Source organism: Oratosquilla oratoria, chromosome 2 (assembly GCF_046742065.1).
Source record: "Oratosquilla oratoria isolate Oo_2021 chromosome 2, ASM4674206v1, whole genome shotgun sequence".
In the NCBI taxonomy this organism is placed as follows: Eukaryota; Metazoa; Arthropoda; class Malacostraca; order Stomatopoda; family Squillidae; genus Oratosquilla; species Oratosquilla oratoria.
The window spans coordinates 59,709,803-59,720,568 of record NC_134778.1 but is presented as its reverse complement, the minus strand read 5'-3'; positions in this window follow the sequence as shown (position 1 = coordinate 59,720,568).

The window sequence follows — 10,766 nt, the reverse complement described above, 5'->3', positions numbered from 1 at the left end:
ATATCGTCCTGGCTGTTCAATTTGTACATGGATGGGGTGGTGCGAGAGGCAAATGTAAGGGTGGTGGGTCAGGGATTGGAGATGGTTAAAGAAAATTGAGAAAAGTGGGAGGTGAGCCAGCTGTTGTTTGCGGACGACAATGCGCTTGTGGCAGGATCAGAGGAGGGACTGAGGAAGTTGGTGACAGAGTTTGGGAGAGTGTGTGATAGAAGAAAGCTGAAGATAAATGTGGGTAAAAGTAAGGTGATGAGATGTTCAAGGGGTGAAAGTGGTAGCATTAAGGGAGAGCGACTGGAGGAAGTGGATAGTTTTAGATACTTGGGTGCAAATGTGGCAGGAAAAGGTGGAGGTAGAATGTAGATTGAGAGAAGCGAGTAAATGCCTTGGTGGATTAAAAAGTGTAATGAGGAATAGACATTTGGGAATGGATGTTAAGAGGAGACTGTATGAAGGAGTGATTGTACCAACAGCACTGTATGGGGCAGAAACATGGAACATAAGAAAAGAAAAGAGAAGGAGTTTGAATGTGTTTGAGATGAGGTGTCTGAGAAGTATGATGGGGGTTACTATGCTGGATAGAGTGAGAAATGAGGAGGTAAGGAGAACAGGGGTGGAAAGGGAGTTGGGAGATAGGGTTTATGAAAGAGTATTAGGATGGTTTGGACACATGGAAAGAATGAGTGAAGAAAGACTAGTAAAAGAGGTATGGAAGGCAGATGTGGAGGGAGTGAAGATGAGGGGACGTCCTAGGATGAGATGGATGGATGGGGTGAAGGGGGCTTTGGGGAAGAGGGGAATGTCTGTTGAGGAAGGACAAGAGAGGACAGAAGACAGGGGTGAATGTAGAATGGTTGTATATGGATGATGTTGTGATGCATGAGGTGAAATGGGTGGGGGGATGGGGGTGAGGTAGTATGTGTGAGCAAAATTTGAAGCAGCCCGAAGGGATTTCTCCCCGTCTTCTCCTTTCCTGCATGGGGGGACGGAGAGGGGAGGTCACCGATTTAATGAAGCGGCCTTGCTGTGAATGTGCTGTGTCTTGCGACACTGCCTCTGACCCAGGGCAGTGGACAAGGTGCAGGGATGACCCGTCATTCAGGAGGTGCTAAGATAAGAGGGAGGGTGGAGGGGAGTGGAGTGTATTCAGGGATGGAATGGGTTGAAATGATTTTATGCCTCTTTCTTTTTGGCTACCTCCCTTGTAAGGGGGAAAAAGCCTTGGTATATGTATGTATGTATGTATGTATGTACAAAGTCATGAATCTTAACGACAAATAAACATTCTTTTATCAATCAACATTTCTATAAATTAGAATAAATAATATTATTCACTTTTGTTTATGAACAGGAAATATTATCTCACTCATTTTTGTTTATGAGTAGGAACATATTTACATGTCTATGTGTGTGTATTTACCTAATTGTAGTATAGAGGGAAGGACCATTCGTGGATCCAGAGGGACTGAGGGGGCTGAAGCCCCACCAATTTTGTTCTTTCATTACCTCATTGCAGATGTCGAAAACCCGCCTCGTGTACACCGTTACGTGGCAAAAAGCAGCAATACAGTGATAAAGTTTTCCCAGCATTTAATAAACCACTTCAGTGAGAATAATTGGAGGTATATTCAACACATTATTGAGGGTGAATCTTATAAAATGTAATATTAAGTATTACTTTTGCCCAATATTTGGAAAGAAACTAAAGTGAAAACATATATTTCAATTTATACTCAAAATCATCATATTAGTACCAGAGTATATCTCTTTAAAAACATCATCTACATTTACAAAACTCAGGTTAGACACCCCGCAAAAAAATTATCCTGGATCTGCCACTAGAAAGGAGCAATGTTCGTTGAGTCCCGTCTCCCTTGTTTCAAATATTCAAACATACCTAGACTCAAATTCATGCGCGGTTCCAGCTTAATAATCCTTTATTTACAATTATCATATTTATATTTGAACTCATGTATTGTTTGAGCTTGGTCTATATCACTTTCTTAGCTATTCCAGGTGTTTATAGGCCTACATTTATGTGGAAAACTGTTTCTTCGCATCATTTCGACATGTGGTCTTTCTTAATTTGCCCCCGTGACCTCTTAAAGCCCTCCCATCTTTAATCAGGAGATATCTTCTGTCAGTGCAATCTATCCCCTTTAGTGACCTGAATACTGTAATCATATCACCTCTTTCTCTTGTGTGTGTGTGTGTGTGTGTGTGTGTGTGTGTGTGTTTGTGTGTGTGTGTGCGTGCGTGAGTGTGTGTGTATGTGTGTGTGTGTGTGTGTGCGTGTGTGTGTGTGTGTGTGTTTGTGTGTGTGCGTGTGTGTGTGCGTGTATGTGTCTGTGTGATTCACCATGGTCTTGGATCACGTGTTGGACTCGTGATCGACAGCTATTTCCCTCCTCAAAGATATCTCAAATAGACAAAAACGTTCGATTAAGTTTATTTCCCAGTGTTTTTCTGCACATATATATTGTTACGGGCTGCTGGTATGTGAAGAGACGTTACGTATAACGTCTAAGTGCTTAAGAACCGGCGCACTTCTAGAAGCCACTGTAGGACTGAACTATCTGGTCAGGGCCTAGATAATTCGTAAGACTAGAAGTAAAGGTAACAAAGAAGATTCCAGGAAAGGAATATTAAACTAGCGATAAAACTAGTAAACGAAATTATTAATGGAAAATATTTACAGGCAATCAACACAAAAGAGAATGGGCAGTAGGGTCAATGGGACCGTTACACGATTATAAGAATATGGAAATTATCGTTCAAATAAGAAACACAAGATAAGTATACAATATGGTACTATCTAAGTACAAAGAGATCAGGAACATGCATCAAAATAAGTAATAAGTACAAATATAAGTAAAGTAATGCAATGTATATCAGACACGTAATGTAGGCAAAAAGGGTGATCACTTCACACCAATCGTCTCATGAGTCCAAACTTGTATTTTTATCAAGAGATCAATAGAGCGAGAAATGACAAGGAATGAGCGGTTTCAACCGCTTATATACCATTGGACCGGAAGCGGGATACTTCCGGTTAAGGGTGCGGGTGAGGAGGAGGGTAAGTTAACACGTCAACATGGGTAGTTTTAGGACCCTCGACTTGCTTGAACAATCTATTTATTTAGTAACTGTCAAATCTGTGCGCTCCGAACTATTCAGGATTTCGCTTGTCTGTTTGTTCTACAAGAGTGCGCACCTCTCCGCACGTAGGCAAGATTACATATAGTGGACGGGCGTTACTGCTTAACATTGTTACAATACATACATAGACAAGAAATATGAACATAGTTATGTAATACAAAGGAACACAATTCTATAACATAATTACACATATGACGTAATATCTAATATTACGTTACAATATATATATATATATATATATATATATATATATATATATATATACGATAAATTTGCTAATAAACAGCGACATAAATCAGACAATCTCCATGACAGTCGCGCAAAGGATTCGAACCTGTTGCTTCTGGACCCAAGAGAGGCTTCATAACACCCGCCTTAGCCCACTCGACCAACTGACGATTAGAACCGTATGAACTCAAAATCTATCTGGTTCCCGAGATTGGGGTGGGCACTAACTGCTCCCCCATATAATCCCCGTTTCACCATACGGACAATCGCACTCGTGGGAGGAGTAAGGACCGGAACGAATCCCTTTCACTCTTCTCGCCATCGTAACTATATGAGAAATTCGCTAGCAAACAGCGACATCAATATATATATATATATATATATATGTATATATATATATATATATATATATATATGATAAATTTGCTAATAAACAGCGACATAAATCAGACAATCTCCATGACAGTCGCGCAAAGGATTCGAACCTGTTGCTTCTGGACCCAAGAGAGGCTTCATATCACCCGCCTTAGCCCACTCGACCAACTGACGATTAGAACCGTATGAACTCAAAATCTATCTGGTTCCCGAGATTGGGGAGGGCGCTAACTGCTCCCCCATATAATCCCCGTTTCACCATACGGACAATCGCACTCGTGGGAGGAGTAAGGATCGGAACGAATCCCTTTCACTCTTCTCGCCATCGTAACTATATGAGAAATTCGCTAGCAAACAGCGACATCAATATATATATATATATATATATATATATATATATAACAAAATAACAAAATAACAACATACACATGCCTGATAAATATTCAAAATAATAATAATAATAAATGATAAATAAGTAAACAATAAAACAAAGTAAAACAGAACGTTTTCGTCTAGACATCATCAGGTCAGGGCACAGTAAATTATGACTAGGCAAGACGGTTCCAATGCCAAAAGGGTCAGCGAATTGTAATTCCCAGACATCACTTGAAAAAAAAAAACGTTATTCGATCGACCGAGATTCCATTTTGCCCAACACCGGTGTGAAAACAACTTGATGCTAGGCTGAAAAAAAAAAAAAAACAGATTCTAGAATGGTGCTTCTTTAAATACAAAACGTTTTCTCCAGTGGGAATATCTGAAAATCGGAAAATTCTGCATGTCGTAGCTTTTCGTGCCGAATATGTGAATTTCCGAATTTTAGATGTTTCAAACTAAGAGATATTCGTATTGCTTTACGGACAACTCCGCAAGACGATTCACATTCTAACACTGACCTAACAGTTTTTATTTTCATCTTATTAATAATTTTTTTCGTAATGCCTTTTTGTTTTTTTGTCTCAGCGTTTTAATACTTATCACTTGTTTACTCAGTTCATAAAAAAAAAAACATTTCGTAACATTATTTAGCTTAGTTTCATGCTGCTGGAACCACTTTAGCCCCGGTGCCTAGTACAAATAAAGAAAAAAAAAATGTCCACCACATCAGACACATCAGAGTTTCATCAACGCCATTCCAAAAGTTCCTCGTGACACTGTAGATTTGACGAATAAAGAGAATACTAATAACAAAGAAAAAAATAAAAAATAAACATGCAATCAGGTTCCGGTAGAAACCACGTTCCTCAGAAAACGAAAAAGTTCATAACGGGCTTCGTAGGGTTCGAAAAAAAGAGTCCTCCGGAAACTGCTCCTCGGGAGTCTCTTGCGCTTCACCTGCGACTCCTACTGGTCGAGGGGAGCCTCGAGAAAGACACCAGGTGGCAGAGACGGACAGAATTTGAAGAGGAACCGCTGGGCCGAGAGTACCTTCCGAAGCACTCTAAAAAATCGCTTGGAGAGGCACCGTGACCTCAAGGAGGAGGAGGAGGAGGAGGGGAGGCCACCCTCCTGCGGCAGACACGTACATGCTCTTCCCGGCCTTCTCCAGGTGACCTTAATCAGCTGAGGGGACGCTGCTCTCCAGCTGGAAGGGCAGCTGGGGACAGAAGGACCCCGACAGGTGCCGCCCTTCGCAGCTGGAGAGGAGCCCCGTGGCGTGATGGTCACTCCACTCGACCTTGGAGGGCCACCGCCGCCTCGAGGGTTGCGTCCCCGGTCGTCGGAAGGAGTCGGGAGAAAGACAGACGCGAACCTCAAGAAGAGAGACGCTGTTCTGCTCCTGGAGGAGGGGCGGCCGGTGACGACGACGACGACGACATAGAAGAAGAAGAATCCTTGGGCCCCGCCCTCGTCCTCGACGGCGATGTTCCTCCATGAAATTTGGCGAGGCGAAGGGCCTCCGCTCGCCCTCGGAGTCCGCCGTCGTTGGTGAGGTTCTCTTGCCGATGGGGGGTCCCGTCCGTCCTTCGTGTCCACCTCCTCCTTGACGACGAAGTGCCACGCGAAGTAAGGCGAAGACCGAGGTTGTCCTTCAGCGGTTAGGACATCTGAGCTGACGTCATACATCCACCAAGCCACACATACTTGCCAATGTATCACTGGCTTTGGTGATAACTGAAATAAGAGAAGCCGAAGGTGTGGATATATATATATATATATATATATATATATATATATATATATATATATATATATATATATGTATATATATATATATATATAGACATAAATCCCGGAGTTTACAAATTACCCTGCTCAGATTGTGATGAAGTGTATTGGGGACAAACGGGCAGAGAATTAAAAACGAGAATTAAAGAACATAAAAACTCAGTAAAATATACTCAACATAACTCAGCGGTATTTTAACACGTAGCCAACAATAATCACAGAATAAATTGGGACGAGGCAAAAACCATTTTCAAATCCAAATGTAGTTATAAAAGGAAAATTATTGAATCTTCCTTAATAAAACAATTTCCGAATTTTAATATCTCAAAAGGCCAATGGTCACCAGATTACATAACCACCTTGGCAGTTAATAAATTATTTCCTTATATTGTAAAAGCGGACGATTTACCACAAAACCCGCGTAACAATATAGATACCACATGAGATGTCTTGTTCATGTTCCCTAACTTTACCTCTCTCATCTGTATATAAGATATGTATGTTCTCTTGTCTATGTATTCCGCTTGAAGAGGATCACAGCAAGTGATCGAAATATACGTTATTTCCTTATTTTCTTAAATCCAAATGATAGTGGGGTTTTAGTGCATATATATATATATATATATATATATATATATATGTATATATATATATATATATATACATATATACATATATATACATACATACATATACCAAGTCTTTTTCCCCCTTACTAGGGAGGTAGCCAAAAAGGGAAAGGCAAGAGAGAGAGAGAGAGAGAGAGAGAGAGAGAGAGAGAGAGAGAGAGAGAGAGAGAGAGAGAGAGGGAAGAGAGAGAGAAAGATGGCGACGGACCGAGTTACTCAGATGCAGAAAAGGGTTCGGTTATGAAGCCGATACATCATCAATATCTTTTTCCGTTACTTTTGTACCGAACTTTGAATAATATCATCACCATTAGAAACCGTTCTTAAATAATCGAAGTTTGAATAATATCATCACCATTAGAAACCGTTCTTAAATAATCGAAGTAAAGCTAAAACGGGACATCAAATCATAAGTTTCAACATTTAAAGAAAAAATAATAATTCGATATCACATTCCACACGACATGTGTCGTTTTATGACACCTCTGGTGTGCTACTCTGGCTGAAGCTATCTCTCTCTCTCCCTCTCTCTTTCTCCACCCCCCACTCTCTCTCTCTCTCTATCTCCCAATAACCCCAGTTCTGCACCTAGAACCTTGGTCGCGATCCCAGTGCTTTCTTCGTGCACAAGTGGGGGTGTACAATGACTGGCGTTTTTCTCCGAAGCTATAACAGCAGCAGCAGCAGCAGCACACGCATTTCTTTACGATATGATTTGATTTATTGGGTCGTGAAAATAAGGATTTAATGTGTGGAATGAGTTCGAACAAACGAAATGAATGTGAAAATAAAACGAGTCACGAAGATTGATGGCGCCGCGGGCCTTATGATTCATTCATATACGGACCGCACAACCTCATAATCTGTATTCGCATAGGCCTATCGTACAAGCACATATTTCGCATAGCGTTTTCGCATATCCTGCATAAGAATTTTGATATTGAGAATTCTGGTCTTAATTTGTTGAACGCATATGCGAAAATCCGCATGTCAAGTTCAAGACAAACTTGTAGTTACATATGAAGACAACTGTACAATATAAATAATATACTTTAGGATTAAAATCGAAAATGTAACTCAAGAATGCCAGTGATATAAGTGACAATGCAGAACATCCTATTTTTGTTATTTTGGAAACTTATCGACGTTACCTTGGGTTGTGTGGCTGGGAACCACTGTTGGGAGTCTTAAAAACCTCTCTTAGGATGTATTGGTTGAATTGCAGGTCAATAAACTTGGTCAAAGAGGAAGATATACATGACTAAATTGTTTGGCGACACAGAAAAGTTATGATGGTTTCTATCCTCCTGATCTCTTCTTATCACGATCCCCTCCTTTTCTTTTCTTCCTCTCCTCCTCCTCTTCTTCTGCCTTGCTTTTCTTCTCTTGCCTTCTTTCTCCTTTTCATTTCTTCCTCTCCCCTTTCCTCTTCCTAACATCCTCTCCTCCTTTACTCCTCTTAGCCTCCTCTCCTTCGGTTCTTCATCCTCCTCTCCTCTTCTTAACTCCCTTTCCTCCTCCTCCTCTTCCTCCCGCGACTTCATTTTCTTTCCTCCTCTCCCACTGCCTTCTTCCTCCTTTCCTCCTTCCGTTTGCACTTCATCGACGGACATTTCGCCAACCTTCAGTTACACAAAAGAACACGGCGCAGTGTCGTTGGTATGCGTTTACATTATTCATGCTTTGTTCACGGTCGTGTTGGATATTACTTACCTTTGTCGACAGACATATTAACACCAATTTCTGGGTCGCAAAAGCGTTACCGTGTTGTGATCCGACCAACAGTTCATCCATTTATGATAAGCGTTCGTGAAAAATGGACGCGGATGACCGTGACATTACATTAACCGCTTTGTGTCCTTGTGAATTCGGGATGATGATGATGAGCCAATTACGAGGCCCTGCCACTCTTCCCTGACACATTCCTTTTGAGGTGGAATCGTTATCAGCGCCGCTTGTTGTCAATAATTACAAAAGAAAAACACTTCCGATGAATGTCAGCCTCGATCCACAACATTTTGACTGTCCCGGTTCCTTTCCGTAAATGGTGGTACTTGTCTTTTTACTCTGGCTGTCCCCCAGGGTATTTTATTCATCCCTGTGGAACTTAGTTCCTTCTGTACTGGAGTGGCACTGTTTTCCGTTCCATCCTGGCACCCACACACGAAGATATCCGCAAACACCTCATAAAGGTCAAGTCGGAGGAAACCAAAGTTCCTTTCGTCAGGCGTCGTTCTAGACCCGAACGAGCTAGGTCAAGGCGTCCAAACGAATCATGTATAGTGTCAGTATAATATGACTGCTGCAGAAGTTAAAAAAGAAAAAAAAAATAGCTGAGATGTTTCTCATGGACGTCCATTTAACAGGGTTACCTCCTACAAAAGTCCATCTCCAACTTTCGGTTCTCCAAGGTGCAGAGCGACTTTAGGATATCCGTGGAACGATGGGATGTTGGTAGAGTGGGTTTTGACACGGGATAAGCGGAACATGTTTGGCACCACCGTCGGTAGCTTGGGTGTAAAGAGGAGAACGCTGAGAACGCTTCCTCGGTGAGAGGCTTAGTCGAGTGTGTGTGAACGTCCCGACTCACACTCGGAAAGCTCAGTGGGAAAGAAATCGAGTTAAGGAGATGAGCAAGATTCCATTGACACTTGGAAGAAGTTTACGTTGGATTCACCATCTAGGCTGTCGTATGTCTTTTCTAAATAGAGATATACGGCGAAGGTCGAGGTGATGGCAATTCGAACCCTGCCACCGGCCAAGTTGAACAAAGTTAATTAAATTCCACGCTACAAAGTCCTCTGTGAGGAGCATCGTCCTAGCCTTCCGATAAGAGGGGAGTTTGTGACGTTAAACCATATCATTTAATAATTTATGTATTTATCTATTCATTTCCTCATTCATGCATTCATTTATTCGTTTGTCTATTTGTTTATTAATTTATTTACTTGATTGTTTATTCATTAATTTGTTTATGTATTCCTTCGTTAATTTGTTTATTTATCTATTTTTATTTATCTATTTGTTAATCTATTTATTTGTTTTCTTGCTTATTTATTTATTTATTAATTTTTGTTTATCTATTTATTTATTTGTTTGTTTATTTTTACATATTTATTTATATATATATATATATTTATCTATTTATTTATATATATATCTGTTTGTGTATTTATTTATTTGTTTGTTTTATATATTCATATGTTTGTTTATTCGTTTTTTATTATCTATTTGTTTATCTATCCATTTGTTCATCAATTTAGCAGACTAGGAATTGATGTATGAATTCTTGTAATATGTATTCGATCATGCTATGCGTGATGAAGTTCGTGATTCATATTGGGTGAATGGTAAAATGACATTATTGAAATAAACTGAAATTTGAAAAGATTACAGTAATTCAAGCCACAGAGCGACACGCCACGCTACTGCGGCGAGTATTGTTCGTTATTGACAGACGCGGTACGAAAAGTTATGTCAACATGCACCAAGATGTCTACGGCATAGCAACCAGCACGGAAGACAGATAGGAGGAGGGAATGGTGTTCCTGTTACTATGAGTGTCGGAACATGATCATCTTTTCCAAAAGACTTTATAAATCCTAAATGTGAGAACGACTTGGTGGTAATTATTACGGGAGGTGTTTGATTTGATGATTTCTGCAGTTTGGAGAAAGGAAGGAATATGTGGAGGGCGCCCACCACCCATATTTGGTTAAATTGGTTCGGTATGAAGAACTATGCGGTTATGGGTTAGTGCTGTATCGAATCTAAGTGTATGTTGTCGGGGCCTGGGGGCGTTGCTTTGCATATAGTGGGGAATTCTGCTTCCGTTAACGGTCAATTTCAATTTCGGAAGATGTGAGGTGGTCGTTTACAATGTTTCTGTCAGCGTCTAACTTTTGAAAGTTTGAAAAGATAAATTGGCTGTTGATTTGGAATGCGAGGGGAGGGTAGGAGAGTGATTTGCTGGAGATTTTTTTCCATACTTTGTAAATGATGGTTGAGGGAGGACTGGCGATTTGTAAGGTTACCAAGATAATCAACTCTCGGTGGGCATGTGCTCTCTCTCTCTTTAACTATTCACCTTTCTGTCTATCTCTCTGCCTGATTCTCTCTCCTTTTTATCTGTCTACCTATCTCTGTTTCACTCTTTATTTATCTCTCTATCTATTTCTCGTCTGTCTGTTTCTCTCCCTATTTATCTGT